General features: G+C 54.0%; 1 pseudogene; it reads left to right on the top strand.

The window, feature by feature from the left end:
- The window catches only part of LOC101964374 (endothelin-converting enzyme 1-like), a 66,022-nt pseudogene that overhangs the window by 26,605 nt on the left and 18,092 nt on the right, over positions 1-21,325 (top strand).

Here is a 21,325-nt window from a genome sequence, read left to right as displayed (position 1 = left end):
AGGTCCGACTCTAGGTGCTGGTTTCTGCTTTTGTCTTCAACCCTGAGCCCCTCAGCAGTCTGCCTTCTGGGTCTTTCCACCAGCCAGGATCGTGCCAAGCTTTACTTCCTGTGGTTTGGTTGTAACAACAATACGTATTCTTTTTCTTTCCCAAATATGAAGTTTTATCATAATAGTGAATAGGCCTTGTCAAGCCACACACAAGTTCTCTTCTGCCTTCCCCCATAAATAATCCTGTCGTCACTGTGGCTGGGGACTGGGACATGCAACTCTGAAACTCCTGATGAGCTCATCTGGAAATATTGAAAATGGCAGCTTCGGTCCTGCCGTAGAAGAGCTCTGGGTTCACGCACAGTAGCTCAGTAATTTTTAATTACTGCCTAATCTCAAAATTAAGTCACCCTGATTTTCTTGCTGTGGTGTGACTCCTCTGAGCCCTTCATCCACCTGAAGGACTTGGGGTTTGTCAGCTGAGGTGGATAAGCCCCCGGGGGACCTGCTCAAGACCCTCAGCCCTGCTGGTATTGTTTCTGAGTGAGCTGAAGGCTGCAGTCTTTCCTCCTCTCTAAAGATCAGCCTGGAAGCTCAGACCTGTCTGATGTACCCTGTGTGATGGGATCATGTGAGGTCTTCCTGTCATCACTGTGAAATGGACCCTGGAAAAACTGAGGCTCAGAGGTTTTGTTTTTGGTTTTCGTTGGCAGTGCTGGGGGTTGACCCAGGGCCTTCGGTGGCAGATGCATACTGCCAAGCTGCGCCCCCAACCCAGGGTTGTACAGGAGGTCTCTGCACCAGTTTTGAACCCAGATCTACCAGTCTCCAAAGCTACCCAGCCTCACTGCCTCCCTGTGTGTTGAAGGAACCAATCCTGCCAATCAGGCCACTTCAGCCTCTGCTATGGCCACCAAAGAGGAGACAGACAGCAGGAAAACACGGCCTTGGGGCTGCTGGGCCAGAACAGGCCAGCATCTGCTCTCAGCTCTCCTGTGAGGCTGGATGACCTTGATCTGGTCGCTCTCTCAGAGCCTCAGTTTCCTCAGGGATATCCCACCCGCATCTGACGCTGAGCAAGGGTTGAAAGACCGCGAACGTGGGTGGTGGTCCTGGTGCCCAGCCTGTTCAGGAAGCAGTCCCCCCTGTGGCCTGGGTGGCTCCTGTGGGCAGGCCATGAGCCTCTGGGTACCTGCCAGATTGGTCCTTTGCAAGAGCTCATCAGACAGCCTTGAGGCAGGGTCTGGCCCTTGCTCACACCTTTGGCAAACCAGCCTCTCAGGTTGTTTCTGTTTATTTATTTATTGTTTTGGTTTAGGGTTGTTCAGCCACCAACCCCCCCTCAATTGGGACAAGCAGCTCTCCTGCCTGGTGAGGGAATGGCTTCTCCCTGTCCTTTCCCTGTCCCTGAGTCCTGGTACCATATATCCACATCACCCAGTTGGCTCCTAGTCAACGTTCAGTTTAGTTTTGTAAATAAGTGGCAGTTTCTCCTGGTGTGTTTTGACTTTGCTTATGTAACATGTGTGTCCCCAACAGAAAAGGGAAGGACTACCTCCTGTCTCTCTGCCTCGCACACACTCTGTACTCAGCAAAGGGCCTCAGTATTGATTTTGTGGAGTAGCTGAGTGCGTGAATGAGTGGATAAGTGTGTTAAGCATCAGGGAATAATAAGAAGTTAGAGAATCTTTGTGGAGGAAGGGTTGATTAAGGGAAAAGCACCCCTGGGTGTGCTGGTGCCCTCCTGTAATCCCAGATTACGTCGGAGGCTGAGGTAAAAGAATAGGACATTTGAAGTCACCCTCAGTTTAGCAAAACTGTCTCAAAGTGGTGAAGAGACCCTGGATTCAATCCCTAGAAAGAGAAAAAAGCACCTGGGCTCTGGGTTCTTTTAAGCCACAGAAGGGACTTTAGGCAATGGGCAGAAGTCTTATTTCACAAACCAGAAGATAATGAAGCTGCTGAACCCTTTCTTGTTCGGGGTCTAGTGACCATCCAGTTCCTAGTCTGTTCAGTCAGGGCAAGGGTGGAGCTTGTGTGCTGGGGCCCTAGGCTCCCCAACCCTCCTCCCTGCCCATCACTGACTTTTTTCCCTTACCCCTCCAGGAACACCCCCAGTGTGCCTGAGCGAGGCCTGCGTCTCAGTGACCAGCTCCATCTTGAACTCCATGGACCCCACGGTGGACCCCTGCCAGGACTTCTTCATCTATTTCTGTGGGGGCTGGATCAAGGCCAACACCGTGCCTGATGGCCACTCACACTGGGGGACCTTCAGCAACCTCTGGGAACACAGTAAAGCCATCATCAAGTACCTGCTGGGTAAGCACCAATGGGGACACTAAGGAATGGGCTGCAGGGGACGCCACCTACTGCACCTGCCAGCCAGGCCTGGTCACAGGAGGGGCTTTGCCCTGTCACTCGCTGTGGGGCCCTGCTGTGTGAGTTATTCGTCTCTAGTCTCAGTTTCTTTGTGTAACAGCATTAATAACATCCAAACTGTAGAGTTGTTTTGTTTGAGGTGCTGGGAATAAAACTCAGGGCCTTGCATATGTTAGGCAGGTGCTTTGTCAAAGTTTTGAAACAGGGTACTTGCAAAATTGGCCAGGGTGGCTTCAAATTTGCAATCCTCCTGCCTCAGCCTCCAAAGTAGTTGAGATTACAATCATGCAGGGCTTTGAGCACTACAGAACACACTGTGATGCGTCAGCTCATCTGTGACATATACCAGGCACACAGGAGCTGATAGCTGTGGTCATTTTATTTTGTGGCTTCAGGATGCAGCATCGTCCTTGGCTAGCATTGACTGAGTTTTGAAAGCTGTGAGCAAATGGAGTCAAGGCTGGACATACCACATCAGACTTTAAGGCCCAACGGAAGTTCTAACAGCTTATCGGAGAGTTAAGTTGTCCATGTAGGCAGGGTCTTCCGTGGCCTCACAGACTCTCCAAAGTACTTTTGACTTTGGGGTTGATGGTTTCATCCTCAGATTCCAATTCCCCGCCTGCCTTGTGTGCAGCTGGATTTCTGGTTCATGTTGTTGAATTCCCATCAGCCCCATGGAACCCAGAGGGAGTTGCAGCGCCAGGCTGTACCCCACTCCTGACTCAAACCCCTTGGCAGTAGGGACCTTTTACTGCTGCCCCCTGCTATCCCCTGTCCTGGGACCCTAAATGCTGGGAAGGGCCAGATTATGAAAAAAACAATCCATGCAGCCATGCTGGACAGACATTGGCTTTGACAAATACTCATTAACTTTTTGAAAACCACTCAAGACACCCAAGGTAGGTAAAATGAAGAAGCTACCTGAGAGGGGACAAGTCTTCTCAAAAGGACAGTCATCTCCTTACAAGACAGGAAATGATTCTAATTTGACAATTATGAAATCAAGGCAGCTGGGGCTCTTGGTGAAGGTGGGAACATGTACACAGGTGAAGGAGTCCTTGACTCACTCGTGCCTCGTGCTGGGGCACAGCTGCCACCAGGTAAAACCTGCCTGTCCTTTCTCCTTGACCCGGGCATTTCCTGGGTGGGATGCCCCTCAGCACCCAGTGCAGCGACAGCCTCCTGCTGGCCCCCCAGGGATGGAGCAGGGTGGTACTTGAACGTGGAGTGAAGGAACCTGCAGGCCAATATGGCCAAGTCCCAGCCTGAGATGGCCCCGGGCCATCTGAGGCCACCAAAGGTGTCTTCCAAAGGGGATGCCGCCTTTTGTTTCAGAACTGGAAGCTCAAGTGGCAAATATGTCTGTGGTTTCAAGGCTACAACTCAGGACAGTCCCTTCCCCAGAGCCCAGTGACACAGCCGGGGCCTTGGCAGGACCATAACGAAGCAGTGGGTGGTCCAGACACGTATCGAGGTGGGCTGGGTTCAGTGCCGACTCTCACTGCGGGGTCTGGGCCAGTCCCGGAGCCTGATTTTTCATTGACACACTGGCAACTGCGCTCCTCCAGGTTATAAAATTTAATGGGAAAATATGAGTAAAGAGCTCTCCTCAGTCTGCATGTGGTGGTTGCTCTTTGCGGTGGTAGTACTCTCATTCCTCACGTTAATCCCCATACAGGACTGTACAGTTCACAGAACGCTTTTGAACTGTCATCCCATTTTATCCTGTAGGGTGGAAGCTGGGGAGGTATCGTTCACCTCATTTGATAGATGAAAAAACTGAGGTTCAGAGAGGTCCTCAAGATAGGCTCATAGTTGGCCTGATTCCTGGTCCTGTGCCCTTTCCCCTGTCCCATGCCCTCTCCTCAGGTATAAGGGACAGACATAGCTCCCTTGTCACTGTGTTGAAGGGAGCACAGAACACTGAGGGCTGAAGGAGAGTGGGAAGGACACTGGCAGTTTTTGAGTGTCTGTTATGTTTTAGGCTGTTTATATCTACTGCCCCTTTAATTCTCATTAACATCCTGGAACTTAGGGATTATCGTTCCCATTTTACAGATGAGGAAACTGAGGCTCAGAAATGTGAAATAATTTTGCCAAGAACATACCTTCATTCCAGAATGGAGTGGGGCTGGTGCTCTGGGGGGCAGATAGCATCGAGGGGGGGAGGAAGAAAGATGGGCAATTAGGCCTAGAACCACTCCTTTTGCTTTGTGGTCAAGGGCACTGGCCTCCCACTGGCCTGGAGCTGATTCTTACTGGGAGGACCTTAGACCTGTGCCAAGATTGGATCCATCCTGTCCTGTTCCCTGTACGGTGGCAGGGCTCATGAGGAGTGGCCTCCAGGCCTGGGCCGTAGCCTTACATCACCGTGTCCCTGAGAGTCCCGTTGTACATGGAAAGCTGCTCTGAGCCGGGCACAGAACAGCCGGCACCAGGCCATCAAACCCTTGACCCCAGGGCCAGGGGCTGATGGTATCAGGAGGCAGACCAGAGAGCTGCCAAGTCTGGTGGCCTTGGCCTGCGATCTTGGCCGTTGCCAAGTGACCTGCTTCTCTCCACTGTAGCTCCAGTCTCTGTGAAATGGAGGAGCCAGTGCCACCGGGAGTGAGGCTGCTGTGACACTGACTGGCACGTGTGGTTCAGAGGGCCACGCACAGGGCCTGGCACCCACCGGGGGCTCAGCAGGGCATAGGCGCCCTTCTTGGTGGGGTGGGTTACAACCGGACTTCATCCTGACAAGCTGTGTGACTGCAGAGGGCTACCAGCCTCTCAGGCCTCAGCTCTCCACCTGTGAAGTGGCGTCTAGCTCATGTGATTAATCAGGATGCTGTAAGGGAAAGAATCTCTGCTTATTTTATTTCTCAGGGAAGCACTGATGCGGACCTGGCTCCACAGCAGACAGTACAGGCACGTCCCCGCCACCAAGGCCTTGGGTTACTTCATTTTATTCCCATGGTACATTCAAGTAGGCACCAGTATATTCCCATTTTACAGACGAGACTCACAAAGACAAAAGAAGTGTATTTCCCAGGAAAAGGTAGAGCTGGGATCAGCTATGGGGCCTCAAAATTTCTGTCCTTTGTCTCCTGGCTCTCCTGAAGTCAGATTCCCCACCGACAAGCCCTGAGTGATGCTGCTCAAGAGTTTGGCTGAGCAGAGCCTCCGGCCTCACGGTTCCCATCTGCAGTGGCTGCTTGACCAAGCTTTGCAGGCCAGCCAAGCCCTGGCCTAGGCCTGACTCAGTACTGGGATCACCTTCGCATCACACTGACCAGAGGCTTGGAAGGCACATCCTGGGGTCCCGTCCCCATCAGGGTTACTCCTGGGGATTAGTCTAGAACAGCCCCTCACCTGTGGGCCTCGATACCTGGGGCCTTGTTACCTGAGTGGACACTGGAACAAAAGAGAGTGCTCAGGCTCCTCTGAGGTCACCCGGAGCAGACTTCTTTCTAGATGGACAGAGGAAAAGATATTTGCATTGCCGGCAAGGATAGCGTCCACTGGTCCAGAGGACAGCAACTACCATCCATGTGCCAAGTGAGCTTGGGCAAGCCGTGTGTTTCTTTCATGGGTGAATTCACCCCAGGCCCCTCAGGAAATCCAGAGACCTGGAGCAGGTGGGCTGAACTAGGCCCGGGGCCACTGTGGTGTGTCCTCCTTGCAGCCTGCTGGCTGGAGGGTGCGACCTCAGCTGTTCAGAACACAGGCGCCTCACTGCACTCTTGCCTCTCCCCCAAGAGACATACAAGCACTACCTTGTGGACTTAGGGGAGACAAGAGTGTGGCCTCACCAGTTACAGGGGCGCAGGCCTGTAATCCCAGCCACTTGGGAAGCCAAAGCAGGAGGATCACAAGTTCGAGGCCAGCCTCAGCACTTTAGCGAGGCCCTAAGCCACTTAGTGAGATCCTGTCTCAAAATGAAAAATAAAAAGGGCTGGGGATGAGGCTCAGTGGTTAAGCAACCCTGGGTTCAGTCCCAGGTACCCCCCCAAAAAAAAAGTGTGACCTCACATCATCGGGGAAGCCAACAGACAGGCCCCTCACTCCTTAGCCTGGCCCTTGCCTGAGGCTTTCCCACTGTGCTTGGATCCAGTCTCTAGAGTGCCCCCACCCGGCCCTTCAAGACTCCTTCAACCCACTGCCTCTGTTGAGTCTTCCAAGGGCTTCTTAGGGCCTGAACTGGTACTGCCAGGTTTACTCTACAATATCTACAATATCATATATATATATATATATATATATTTTGCATAACAAAAAAACGTAATGCAAGCTTGTAACAATTCAAGCAATACCGGGATCATAAGGAAAGTTCTCAGCCTCCTTCCTTCTATCCCAAACACCAATCTACACATGTACGCTATTCCAGCAGCATGAGATGTGTCCACGTCACTGATCTGGCAACGAATCAGGTCACCCTGTGTCATCACTCATGGTTTTGTTTTTAGGTTTCCCGCATTTGCTGTTTCATCCTCCTGCCCTCTGTGACAGGCTGTGTCTCTGAAATGCTGGCTCCGTGTGGGGCACATTCTGGGGACAGGGCTACTCTGGGGTCCCAAGGGCATAGAAATTGTTTGGCAGCCTGAGACCAGACCACAGAGTTTCCAACTGCCTGGATACTTTCTTCTTGGGGCCCTGAGTTCCAGAAACTTCCCCAAAGTCTCAGGGAAAGCGGGAGCTGATAAAGAAGGCGCCTTGTTCTGCAGGGAAAAAAAACATAAGGATACCATGTGTTGTTGCCATTCCTGGTGCCTGCTGCAGGCCAGGCCCTGCACTGAGATCTCGTGGACAGCCCATGGGGATTCAGCATCATCCTCACATTTCGGAGACAGGGAGAAGGTTAGGCCCAGGGAGGGGAGGGGAGTTGCCTGCCTGGGAGGGCAGAGCCCACAGCGGCTTGGGCTTCCTGGAATTTGAACCCAGGCCACTTAAGCCTCTCTGGGGACCAGCCACCCCTGTGTGGGTGTGGCCGTGTGTGTACATCTCATCCTAACAGTTCCCACTGCGGCTCTTACTAGTACCACACCCAATTAATAGGTGAGAGGTTGGGTAACTTACTGGAGGTCGCACGAGTCAGTGGCTGAGGCCCAGGGCAGAGGTCCACTCGGGGTGTGGTAGAGATCCCCAGGTGTCTGAACCTGAACTTCAGACCGACGCTCTTCACTTACCACTGGTTCCCGGGCTCCACATTCTGGTAAAGGCAGTTGCTTGCCCAGGCTGAGGAAGCCTGGCACCGTTCCTGACACTCTCACCCCTCCTCTGCTGGCCCACGCCCCCATCTTGGCCCACCTGATCTACTCCAGTGGCCTTCATCTAGCCATCTTGCTTCAGCACTTGTCCCTGGAGCTCTTGAGTGAGGAAGGAGAGGGGTGGGAGAATCCGGGGGCCCCAGGAAGCAGAGGTGGGAAGAGGATCCACCAGGGCTCCTGCCCCAGCCAGAGCTGAAGCGGGGTCCAGGCATGGTGTCCCTGGAGAGGGCGCAGCACAGCACACACCTGCATTTCCTCTCCATGCAAATCCTGGGAGGCACCAGCCCCATCACCCTCCTCCCCTGAGGTGACATCCTGCCTTGTTAAACACAGACGCCGAGCTCCCTTCTTTGAGCACATGTTGCTGAAGGCCTACTTTGTGCCTGTTCAGGTTCTGGGGACACAGGGATGACTAAGACACAATGTGGGGCGAGACAGCCCCACTCCCGCTCCATGTCAGCCTCCTCCTGCCCAAGCAGGGCTTCCTCTGGCCACTTTCCCAGGCCTCTCCCACCATCCTCTCATGGCTTCCGGCACCTTCTCTTCATACTCCGCTGTGTGGAATCAAACACTCTTGTGACTTTAGTTGCCATCTGTTCACCACTGGGCTGCCAGCTTCCTCGGACAGATCTGTGCATCTCCACACCCAGCCTGGTGGCCACCAAAAACCCACAGCTGTGGGAAAGCCAGTGAGTAGGATCCCAGGTTGCTGGAGGAACTTTGAGCTTGGTTGGGGAACCTCTCAACAAAAAAGAGAGGGAGGCCATGCTTGAAGGCAGTGTCGTTGACCTCCAAGTGCTAGGGAAGGAAGGGACAGGCAGCCTCAAGCTGGAACTCATAATGTGCTGTGATTAGCACAGCCAGGCTGTTCCTGGTGAGCCTTCCATGGGCCTCTTATCTGGGTGGCCTTGGGCTCTGGAGGAGGGAGATGCCAGGCCCTCTAGCTGTGCACAGAGCACCTCCCCTAACAGTGGCCCTGGCATTCAGGGTCATGACTGGAGCCAGATGTGGATGGTGAGGTGCAGCTTCTGGGCCTGGCAAATGATGACAGTTCTCCTGCTTGTCCTTCCAAGAGCCTAGCTGCTGGGAAGGGAAAAGCATTGCCACAGAGCTGAGGCCACTGGGGTGAGGGACTCCCCTCTGCCGCCCCATGCTCTGCTTCCTGAGTCAGAGGTGTGGCAGCAACCCTAGCTTGGCCCCCTTTCCCTCCTTTGTCCCCAGAAAGCCTCACACAGGTGTCTCCAGAGCCCAGCAGCAGCCCTTGGTCTCCTGGGCAGGGCTGCCCCTCATTGTTCAAGCCCCTAACCTCCATCTCTCATTCAGGGCCTTCTCTTGGCTCTGACCTGTCTTCAGTCCAGCCCTCTGAGTGCCCTTTCCGGGGCTACCTCCCAGATCTCAGCTAGACTGGGCTTGATGCCCTCTGACCAGTGATAACCATGGTGCTATTTATGCCAGAATGGAGGGATGGGGAGCCTTCTGGGTTGAGAACTGGAGAAGCTGATTAAAGACTGGCCAGGAAGTGACTCGTGCCCTTGGCACCCAGCGAATGCCACACACTTTCCTTCTAGCAGCAAGCCCTTCCTGCTTCCTTCCTTGGCCCCACGCTGTCCACTCCCTCCACCCATTGCCCTTTGCCCTGTTTCTACCTGGAGACCGCCTTTGTTTCTCTTTGAGACCCAGCTCCAATAGAACCTCCTCTGGAGGCCCCCCCACCCCCAGGCAGAGGGGGGTGCTTCTCTGTGTTCCAGAGCCTCTGCAGTGTTAAAGCACTTTTGTGTGCTGTGTTCCTTCCTTGGCACATCTATGTCCCCGCTAGACTATAAGCTCTTTGGGGATAGAGAGCAGGTCTTAATTTTGTGCCCAGAGTGCTGAGAATGTTCTGGAAGGAGCAACATAGGAGAGGTTCTGGGTAAAAAAAATAGACTGAGAAAGTATGGAAGCAAGTGGGGTTTTAGCAGGGTCCCACGCCGAAGCCTCCTGGGGTTGAGGACATTGTTGTCTGGCCCCAGAGTACCCGCAGTACCTGGCACAGAGCAACCCTTTGCTCTGCGTCCCATGGATGGATGGATGGATGGGTTGATAGAGGCCCATGAGAAAGGTGCCTATGGAGGATGTGGGTTTGGAGAGATCTTGGGAGAAAGCAAAGGAAGAGGTTTTAAGTCAGAGAGCAACTAATCTGAGAGAAGGACAAGTGGCCAGCCCAGGGTGGAAGCAAGCTGGACAGATGGACACAGGGGCCAGGAATCTTACGTGGTCTGGAGTGGAGCTCTGAGACAAACATGCAGACCCAGAAGCCCCAGCACATAGTAGGTCCTGGGGACCTGAGTACTCAAACTCGTCAGGTACAGATGGGGACCTTCCGTGCTGTGTTCACACAGGAGGGTGGCCTTCAGCAGGCGGCTCTGGACCAGGGGCTAAGGACAGGGGGGATGGGAAGGGAGTCTCCGGGTGGGTGGGTGGGTGGGTGGGGGTCTGGGAACCAAAGAGGATGAGGTGCTGCTGGCCTGAGTTGGGGAGGGACGGGGAAAACAGCCCTTGGAGGCGTCTGCAGGTCTGTTGACTATGCCTGGCCCCCCGAGGAGGAAGCAGAAAGTCAATTCACAGTGAATGAGGCCTTTCAGGCTTCACTCAACCCCAGTGTTTCTCACAAGGAAGGTGAGCTGTGATCTGAAGCCGAGACATGGCTCTGTCCCAGCACCAGGCAGGGGAGTTCCTGCCACATGTTGGCTGGCAGGGATGCAGACTGTCTTGCTGGGTGGGCCCGGGCTGCCATGCCAGGGACAGGTCCTCAGGCCTGATCAGCAGATGGGCAGAGACAGGGCATGCCCTCCTGATCTGCACCCAACTAGGATGGGGGCACTCATACCCACTGGGGCTGGCTGCTCCCTGACAGCAGCTGCCCTGACGGCTTCACAGTGGGGAGCACCGAGGCTCCAAAAGGAACTTGCCTGGGGATCCCCAGCAGGTAAATGGGGGCTTATTCAATATCTGCTATCTCTTATCCTTCTAGAAAATTCCACAGCCAGCTCGAGTGAGGCAGAAAGGAAGGCCCAAGTATACTACCGCACATGTATGAATGAAAACAGGATCGAGGAGCTCAGGGCCAAGCCCTTGATGGAGCTAATTGAGAAGGTGAGTCCCTGGGACACACTCTGGCCTCCCTCCTGCCGCGCCTCCTGCCTGCCCCTCTGGCTGCAGCTCTCAGGCCCACTGGTGCTCAGCCAGCCCACACCTCCAGCCTCCGCACCCAGCTGGAACACGCAGCCTGTCTGTCTGCCACTGCGTGTGCATGCACGTCTGTGCGTGGGGGGACTGTCTGTTGTAATGTGTGGGGTTGTGTGTCAGCATCTGTTGAGGACATCTAAGTGTCTCAGTGCATCTGCGTGGGCCTTGGGGACGATATTCACTGGGAATCTCTTCCTCTGGATTGCCACTTCCCTTTCCTCAGGAGGTGGGTTGAGTGTGCGAGAGGTGTGTGTTATTCCAGAGAAACCAACAGGGAGTCTTAGGCCAGCAACAGAGCCAGACCTGCTGGCTGGAGGCCTCGCCTTGCTCCTGAGCCCAGGAGAAATCTTCCCTCCGGCCAGGCTGCCTGGCACAGACAGAGATGGCTGCGGCTTTTCTGGCCACCCTTTGCTTGCTCAAGGGCTCGCCATCCTATCTCAGTTCGGGGAAGGTATTGCTGCAGGCATGGGGACTCTCCCAGTCCCTCCTCTCTGGCACAGGCCCCATGTGCCAGTGTGTGCCAATCCTGGAGGACCAAAGAGAATTTCTTTTAAGTCCCAACTTGGAGAGAGACCAAGGTAGACCCTAGCTTATCAGCCTTTTTCAAAATACAGAGCCTTATTTCCCGTAGTCACAATTGGATTTATGTCTTAATAGTAATCACGTTCGTGTGATTGATTGTCCAACAAATGAACAGCACAGGGGGCAAAGTCTCTGGGATTCACAGCTCATTTGTTAAGGATGAGTCTTTGCTCCCTCCGTGGGTCTCCAGGTCACAGGTCAGAAGCCCTTTCATTTGCTCTGGACGCTCCCAGAGGTCAGATGACTGCTCCAGGGTCACAGAGCAAGTCAGCTGCAGAACCAGAATTTGCACACAGGCTCCTTACCACCTTCCCCTCCCTATCTGCTCTGCCTTCTCCCAGCTTGGAGGCTGGAATATCACAAGTCCCTGGGCCAAGGACAACTTCCAGGACAACCTGCAGGTGGTCACTGCCCACTACCGAACCTCACCCTTCTTCTCCGTCTATGTCAGTGCAGACTCTAAGAACTCCAATAGCAATGTGATCCAGGTGAGCAGGCCTGGGCCAGGGAAGCAAAGGGTGTGGCCTCCTCGGGTGGAGGGAGACCTGCCCTGGGCCGTGGCAGCAGGCTCTGGTTTCTAAGCCGGGGTTATTTCTGGCAGCCCCAAGCAGTGAGATTTTTACAGGCAAGAGACTATGAGAGGGCAAACTAGCCATCTCGGTGGGTAGCTCATCATGGGCCACAGAAATGACAAGTGATATCAACTCCTGGGCACAGCTGTAGCCACCTCTTTGTCCCCTCACTTAGCCTCTGGCTCTGTGGTGCTGCTTGGAATGCTTTTGGTCCATCTCTCCCACCAGAGCCTGCCCAAGGCTGAGGATCAGCACACCCAGGAGAGCCGATTAGGGGTCATAAAGGCTTAGTTCTCAGCCCAACTGCGCCACTCACTCACTGTGTGACCTTTACAAGCGTCACCCTCACTGAGCTACACTTTCCTTTTCATCCTAATGAACTATAATAGCAGCTACCCAGGTTGAGTCAAGGTGTGGCCAGAAGGTTCCAATGGTAGCCATCAGGAAGTGACCCTCCTCTGCCTGCCCCACTCTCAAAAACCCTGTACTGACACTGTCCTCTTGAATCCTCATTCTAGCTCCGAAGGTTAGGTGTTATCCCTAACTTTCTGGGCGAGGAACCTGGGGATCAGAAAGGTTAAGTAACTTGGGTTAAGGTTAAGTCACCTGTGTTGGCTTCTCGTCACTTGGGAAGGGTTTAGAGAAGTAGAGTGCATTGCTGAGACCAAGGGGTGTTTGAAGAGGAAGGAGGCTCTGTCCAGCCCTCAGAAGGGCCCAGGTCTCTGCAGCTGACCCCACAGGTGGACAGGAACGTGTCTGTCTTATCACTGAGTGATCCCATCTGTGACTTCGGCTACCGGCTTGTGCTCCTGCTCGGACCTGAGCTGGTCCTCAGTGCCTGGTGTGAGAAGTCCTGGGGCAGGCAGAGGCCGCAGTAGACACACAAGCCTGCAGCAGGGCCTTCCTCTCACTCTGCCTCCCTCTTTAGGTGGACCAGTCTGGCCTGGGCTTGCCCTCCAGAGATTACTACCTGAACAAGACTGAAAACGAGAAGGTGAGTGGGACTTTGCAGGGGTTCTCCCACCGTGTCCCCCACAGCATACCTGGGCAGGTCTTAGAAGCTGGGGGAACACAGGGGTATCACTTTCCTGATGGGCAACAGGCAGCCCAGTCAGGGGAGGGATGCCCCCAGGCTCGCTAGTTCATATGCAGGCACTGTGGGCACAAACAGCAGGGGTTAGGTGTCATTTGTCCCCATTGTAGAGAGGTGCAGTAGCAGCCCCCACCATTTGAGGGTCTCAGACCTTTTATATACCTCACCTCTAACGCTCCCAGTCACCCCAAATTCACTCAGCCTCTCTGAACATCATTTGCTTTATCTGTCAAATGGATATTCGTTTTACCTTGCCCTATACAGAGGAAGAAATAAGTCTCAGAGACAGAAGTGACCTGTTCAAAGTCACACAGCCAGTAAGTGGGGAGATCCAGAGCCACAACCAGATCACCTCCAACCCCTCACAGCTCTCCCTTCCCCTGCCTGGCCCACCTGAGGTTCACTCGCCTATCCACGGGGCTCGAGGTCCAGTAGGAGAGAGAGACATTACTTAACTGACCACCCAACTAGATGCCAACTGTATACATTGTGATCAGGGCAGAGGGAGCCGAGAAAGGACTTGATTCAGCTCTAGGGATGTGGTGGCAGAGGGTGGTTCAGAAAAGGTGCATTTCCAGAACAGGAAGATGGCTGAGGACGACCCGTGAAGGCAGGGCCAGAGCAGCAGGGGCCAGCCTCAGGGACCTATGTGTGCCCAGAGGCGGTGGGCTTTACCAGGAGCGCCACGGACACCAGTGAATACACACAGCGCCAGAATCCTCTCCAGAGCTGTTTTCCAGCATGTTTCCTGGGCCCCGTGCACAGGGCCGCAGCTGGGCCGGCCTCACCTGGCCCACTGGGCGGCAGGTGGCAACCACTGACAGACAGTTTTGGGGTGCTGGGTCCCACAGGTGCTGCTGGGATACCTGAACTACATGGTCCAGCTGGGGAAGCTGTTGGGCCGGGGAGATGAGGACGCCATATGGCCCCAGATGCAGCAGATCCTGGACTTTGAGACAGCGCTGGCCAATATCACCATCCCCCAGGAGAAGCATCGGGATGAGGAGCTCATTTACCACAAAGTGACAGCCGCCGAGCTGCAGGTACCCTGTGTGCCAGCTACTGCAGGGGCAGGGCCACTGGAGTACACAGAGTCGGACAGGGCTCTTCAGGGGAGGGGTCATACCCACTTCATCATGACCTTAAAGCCACCCTTGGAAGGAGGTGTTTATGCCCAGGTTACAGATAGACTGGGGCTCAGACAAGTAAGATTACATGCTGGTGGCCACAGAGTGCAAAGGGACTCCAGAGCCAGGCTTCTTCCCTCGCCGGGCTGCTTCGTGTGACAGCATTTCCCTAGCAGCTCCCAGTCATCCAGCACCGAGCACTGAGTAAAGGTGGGGTGTGGATTCCAATGTTGCTTCTCCCTTTGCTGAACAGGAGATGAAGAGACATGGTCAGGGCCCGGAGGCTCCTGAGGGCAGGGGTGCTGGCCCTGGGACTCAGGCTTGGCTCAGCTTTTGACCATGTCCCTAGGCAATATCCAGAGGCGTAACTGAGAGTCAGACCTGTACTTTCTGTGAAACTGGTGTGACTCACCGGAGACCTGCTGTCCCCTCCGTAGGTCAGCCTTGCCGAGGCTGCCCCCTGGTGGCTGCTCAGGCCTCCAGGGCCTGGGGTGGACTTCCTACTGCTTCCTTCTTTCTGTCCCGTGTGCTGTTGCTGACCCGCTTGTCCTGGGCCCTGGAGGTCTCCGAGGAATGAGCAGAGTGGTCCCACAGATCTCCCTGTTCCTTGCCCTCAGGCAGGAGCGCCTGGTGGCCCTTGCTGTTCTGCTGGGGCGGACCCTGCACCTGCGGTGGGTTCCACTGCCGGTCAGTCTTCTCCTGGCTTCTCTCCCATCCTTTCCCTCTTCCTTCGAAGAGGAAGTTCCTGCCCTTTTTTCCTCCTCCATCTGACAGATGTATCAGGGGCCACTTGGGCCCCGCTTTCCTGTGCTTCTGGTCTGGTGGGGACACTAAGAAACAATCCCAGTCTCCCTTCCTAGTGCTGTGGGCGAGAGAAGCAGGGCGCTGAGGCCCGGTGGGGAAGGGCTGGGGAAGCTGAGTGTACACCTGCCCTGCAGGGACGTTGGTGTGTGCATGGCCTCGTGGGCTTCATTCTGGAAGTCGTGCTTCCATTGGGTTTCCTGGGTGAAGTGTGTGTCCCTCTGGCCCCAGGCACAGGGCTACAGCCAGCCCTGCTCCACCCTGGCCTAATGGGCAGCAGTTTGGGAGTGTTGAGTCCCTGGCTGACTAGATACCTGCACTACATGGTCCAGCTGGGAGGCTGCTGGGCCCGGGGGTTAGGGCACCACCTGGCCCCCGATGCAGCAGATCTTGGACTTTGAGACGCACTTTATCCTGAGGGCTGCGGGGGATGGGGTCTCTCAGGCACAGGTGCAGCCCATGCAAAGACCTGGGCTGAGGCAAGAAACCCCAGCCTTCTGGTGGCACAGCTGCCCCTCGGGTTCCCAGGGAGGTTGGTGGCAGGGTGAGTGGTTTGCACGGGTTGTTATGGAGATCGGCAGCCTGTGTGGGGCACCATCTGGCACTGTTTTTCCGCTCTAAGGCCGGGAGGTGGAAGGAGATGCAGTTCGCCCCCCAGGTGCAGGGGGCCCGGCCTGAGCGCTCGCCTCACGGCTCTGACGTGGTACTCAGAGAATGGACATCAATCTGGCGTGGCCAGCAGGTTCTGCCCCGGGGCAGCATCTCCCCATTGCTTTCGCTCTCTTGTTTCATGGAAGAAAGGAAAGGTCATAACTTCAGCAGGGGCTGAAGACCACACAGTGCCTGCTGGGGGCCTGGAGTCAGAAGGTCACACCTTGAGCCATGTGGCCTTGGCAGATGAGGAGCCCACCCTGAGCCTTGGTTTCCTTCCAGGTAAAAAGCCCTTGCTCATCTGCTCACACCTGTTCTGTGCCGGAACAGAGACAAATGAGACACTGCCCCTGCCTTCACCAGGGACAGGGGCTCTTAACTCTTAAGTCATGGAGTCTTTTGAGAACAGCTCAAAAACTACGGACTGTCACCCAGGAAAAATGGACATGTGTGCATGAAAAAAACACACAGGCTAACATTTAGAGAAGTCCTGGACGCCCCCGAAACCTGCCTGGCCTGCTCGCGGGTTATGAGGACATAACGTGACGCAGAAGATGAGATTTTGTTTTGTAAACTGGCATGCGCCATCGAAAAGTAGCATCCCAGAAGTCAATATCAGTAGTGCTGTGCTTTTGTGATCAGTGATATTTCTCAGGTCCCTATCACTAAATTAACTTGAATCATTTCACCCTGGGACAGAGTGTCTTCTTCTCTGGTAGCTGGAGATTTGTTTTCTTCTCCTACTCAAGATGAATCGAGGAGAGGGACTCCAGGCTTACATATGGTTCAAGGCTAGACCTGCTGGAACAGAATGGTGTTCCAGGCTAGCCCCAAGTGGAGTTCGGATCCAGAGCCATGAGTCAGACCACCTTCTGCTGCTCTAGGGGTGGAGGGGGGCCTTCTCATTCTTTTCTAGGACCTCCCGTCCCACAGGCTGTTTGGGCCTCGGCCCCATCCTCTGCCATTTCTCCTATAAAAATGAAGCCCAAAAGCACCCTCATCTTTCCCACTCCTCAGGCCTGAGTTGGTTGGTGCGCAGCGGTCCTCCTAGGCTGTGGGCATGGGAAGCAGCTCTTGGGCCTGCCTCTAGGGGGCCTTCTGACTCCAGGCCCCCAGCAGGCACTGTGTGGTCTTCAGCCCCTGCTGAAGTTATGACCTTTCCTTTCTTCCATGAAACAAGAGAGCGAAAGCAATGGGGAGATGCTGCCCCGGGGCAGAACCTGCTGGCCACGCCAGATTGATGTCCATTCTCTGAGTACCACGTGTCCTAGTCCATTAAAACTGCTGCATTAGCCAGGCGCACCTGTAATCCCAGTGGCTCGGGAGGCTGAGGCAGGAGGATAGTGAGTTCAAAGCCAGCCTCAGCAAAAAGCAAGGTGCTAAGCAACTCAGTGAGACCCTGTCTCTAAAGAAAATACAAAATAGGGCTGGGGGTGTGGCTCAGTGGTCGAGCACCCTGAGTTTAATTCGCCAGCACCAACCAAACAAACAAACAAACAAAACTTCCACATCCATGGAGATGGATCTCGGCACCTGCGTCTCAGGAGTTCACTAAAGCAAGACACTGAAATGTGGACGTCCTGCTGTCAGCACAAGCCTCTTTATCTCCGAGTTGTGAGAATTGCCCTGTCAGTACTCTGCTCTCCCAGAACGAGCAGGTTTGTGATGAGTAGTAGGGTTTTCCACACCTGATGCCTCACCCTGCACCAGGGATCCGCCACCTCAGTTCATAAAGCTCTCGTGAGCCCTGTAACTGGTGACATTCGGTAAACTAACCCACTTTCCCAGGGTCTTTGCCACCAGGCCATGCATTCAGGTGACCCTGATTGTGGGACCCAGTTTGAAGGTCTCATCACACACCTCTGAATTCTGTGGCCACAGAAATGTAGAGATTGGCCTGAGGGTCTCCTGCCAGGGAGAGGGGAGGCTCCGGGCCACGGGGGAGGCCAGGCTGAGAGGCCTGTGGCAGTCAGCTCTGGGGGCAGGGTCACTGACCCCATCTTAGGGAAAGGATAGACAGTGCCCAGAGCTGGTTCCTGCTGGGGACTCTGATATAGGCCTCCTCACGCCCAGCTCAATGTCACCAGCTCATGTCACCCAGCTCATGTCAAGGGGCTGTGCTGTCACCTGCCGGCTCGGGGCCCACTGTGCGCTTCTCTTCCCAGCCTCATGGGGGTTTGCCATCGGTGTTGGTGGGAACATTCACCCAGGGATGACGCCAGTCAGCCCCCTAATGAGAACTGGTCGATGACTTGTACCAGCACCATACCGCCTTTGGGAGCTGCCCCCGCCCTGTCCCCAGCCTCATCTGTCCTTTGAGATGTTTGTTCCCCAATGGATTAGATGTCCACTTAAACCCAGGAGCAGGGGCTGGGGTTGTGGCTCAGTGGTAGAGCGCTTGCCTTGCATGTGTGAGGCACTGGGTTCAAGTCTCAGCACCACATATAAATAGAGGAAGGTATTATGTCCATCTACAACCCCCCAAAAAAATAAAAAATAAAAAAATAAACCCAGGAACAATGGCCTTGTGGTGGAGCCCAGTGGTAAAGCCTGTGCTTAGCCTGCTCAAGGCCCTGAGTTCAATCCCCAGCACCCCGCCAAATACACCCAGAGACGAGTGCCTTGAGTTTTATTTAACCCCCACAGTAAACCATATAACCTCAGGAAAGTCACCTTCCCTGATCAGCAAACTCAGCCTCTGTGAATTGGGGGTCTTGTGACTGACTGCCTCTCCCAGCAGGCGGGGATGGATCTTAGGTGGCTTTGTGGGTACGGTTTTTCTGTATGAAGGGAATGCATTTCTCACTTCCCGTATTTGTCTTACATTTTGCCCTTTCAAGAGAATAGAGAATGGAGTTTGAAATCTGACAGGCCCAGGGCCACTTTTGGAAGGTCTTAAGCGATGATCGTAATTTCTGGATTTGCTGGCTAATTCAGGTGCCCATCCAAGTGATTGACATGTAGAGGTATCTTTGCTAAAAGACTAGATATGCAGCCCAAAGCCTCGTGTTCTGTAAAACTACACACTAAAAATAACTGAACGTGTGGGGAATACAGGGCCAGAGCAGACACATTGCGCAGCTCTGCTTGAGGAAGTGACACCAAGGGACACACGCCAGCATTGAAGCCCGAATCTCTATGTGTTTGCACTTAAGCCGGGCCGCTCGGGCCAGCGTCGGACTCAGAGACAGGTAGGGGTCGGAAGTGGAAAGCACAGTCTTGCAAAAGTCATCTGCAGCTGGGTGAGCCAAATCCCCAGCCCTTTTTATTTTTCATTTTGAGACAGGGTCCTGCTAGGTTGCTGAGGCTGGCCTTGATTTGAGATCCTCCTGCCTCAGCCTCCTGGGTTTCTGGGATTACAAATGTGCAGCATATTTTACCACAATTTATTTTTAAAATGTTGTAGGACTTCATAACAAAAATCTGCAACCTCAAGAGGGATAGCTCGCATGGCTGGAGGCTGCTGCTGCAGGAGATGCTGGCCGTGATGTGGAGATGTTGGGGGAGACACCTCTGAGCAGGGCACCTTGGGGTGCCAAAGGGAAAGTGAGATCTGTTGGGAGCTGATAGTTATGAAAAGCCAAGTGTCTCTTTGGAAAGCCCTGGGTACAGGTTCTCATTTTAGGTCCTTAAAACAGAGCTGCTGGGGCTGAGGTTGTGGTTCAGTGGTGGAGCGCTCTCCTAATGCAGGTTAGGCACTGGATTCAATCCTCAGCACCACATAAAGATAAATAAATAAAAATAAAGGCATCATGTCCACCTAAAAAAATACTTAAAAAAAAAACAGAGCTGCCGCTGGGCATGATGGTGCATGCCTACTATAATCCCAGAGGCTTGGGAGGCTGAGGCAGGAGGAACAAGAGTTCAAGGCCAGCCTCAGCAACTTAGTGAGGCCCCAAGCAACTTAGCTGCCTCAAAATAAAAAGGGCTGGGGGTGTGGCTCAGTGGTAAAGTGGCCCTGAGTTCAGACCCCAATAACTCCCCAAAACAAACAAGCACAAAGAGCCGTGGGCCTGGTGTGTGCAGGGCTGAGCTGCAGGCTTCTCCCTTCTTGCTGCAGTCATCACCGACTTTGCTGTCCCAGCTCCCCCCTCGGCAGCCTAACCAGTGGACTACAGTTTACCCCACAACACTGGCCCTCCTGAATGTTGGATCCTCTGCAGCAGACTGCTGCTGCTGACACCCTTGTTGAGTGGGACAGTGCTGGCTTCTGTGTGTGACCCTCCCAGTTACCAGATATACGGGACTCATTGTCATGATGATCCCTGTTTTTCACATGAGGTGCTGAGGCACAGATGGGCACATTAACTTATCAAAGGTTGCACAGCTCATAAGCAAGAAAGCTACACCAGGAAAGCTACCTAGCCTATCTCCTGATTCTTAATTGTTAGGGGTCTGAGGCTCCATGTCTTCCTCTATAAATGGGGATAATTGTGGCCACTGCTTGGTCAGTTGGGCAGTGGCACATGCCGCATGGGAAGGGCATAGTGATGGTGGTGGCTGATGTGCCTGCTGCTGCTGCAGCCTCTCATTCCACCCTGGTTCCGCTTCAGATGTGGTTTGCCTCTGGCTCCTGGGGACGCTGTCCACAGCAGCGCTCACTAGCCAGCCAGCCTCTGCCTGGAGCTCCATCTGCACCATGGTCCCAGGGCAGAGGCACAATGACACCTTCCGAGGGACACCCAAAGACGGGGCTGAGGAGAAGCCACCCTCCAGCCTCACGCTGTCCCCTTCCCTTGCAGACCTTGGCACCGGCCATCAACTGGATGCCCTTCCTCAACGCCATCTTCCACCCCGTGGAGATCAACGCATCGGAGCCCATCGTGGTCTATGACAAGGACTACCTGGAGCAGGTCTCCGCCCTCATCAACTCCATGGACAGATGGTGAGGCCGGCAGCCCTGCTGGGCAGGAGGGGCAGGAGGGGCAGGGCGGCCGGACACAGGGCGCCGCACCCTGGTGGGCTTCCCCGAGAGGCAGCAGAGGTTGCTGGTCCCCTGGGCAGCTTCAAATCCTGCTGCCCTCAGCCAGCTGTGTAGCTGTGGGCATGTCCCTTGTCCTTTGTTGGGGTCATACTGTCACCCATAAAGTGGAGATGCAGATAGCACCTGCCAAGCAGGTGATTCATGAGAATCACACAAATTGATTCATGTTTTAACACGTTCCTGGCATGGAATGGGACGCTGCCAATACCACCCATAATTTTTTGGTTAATACTTAAGGGTTTTTTATTTTATTTTATTTTTTTATTTCAAAGGCTTATAGAAATGTTGAAAAATACAGAAAATAGGAAAAATGTAAAATTATTCAAAATACTACTCTTGATCATTTTGGGGGGTGTTTGTGTGTGTGCATATCAGGGAGAGAAGGTGTGAGGGAAGAGAGGATTCCAATCCATAGTTCTTCTTTCTCCTTAATGTGACTAGATGGATAATCTACTTTTCCCTTGACTTTTCATTTTTATTTTAGTAGTAGGAGTACTGAGGATTAAACCCAGGGGCACTTAACCACCGAGCCATATCCCCAAACTTTTTGTATTTTATTTAGAGACAGGGTCTCACTGAGTTGCTTAGGGCCTTGCTGTTGCTGAGGCTGGCTTTGAACTCACTGTCCTCCTGCCTTAGCCTCCCGAGCCACTGGGATTACTGACATG

The sequence above is a fragment of the Ictidomys tridecemlineatus genome, unplaced genomic scaffold (assembly GCF_052094955.1).
Source record: "Ictidomys tridecemlineatus isolate mIctTri1 unplaced genomic scaffold, mIctTri1.hap1 Scaffold_100, whole genome shotgun sequence".
Classification (NCBI taxonomy): domain Eukaryota; kingdom Metazoa; phylum Chordata; class Mammalia; order Rodentia; family Sciuridae; genus Ictidomys; species Ictidomys tridecemlineatus.
Note: the sequence above shows the minus strand (reverse complement) of the source record. Positions and strands in the feature narration are given on the sequence as shown.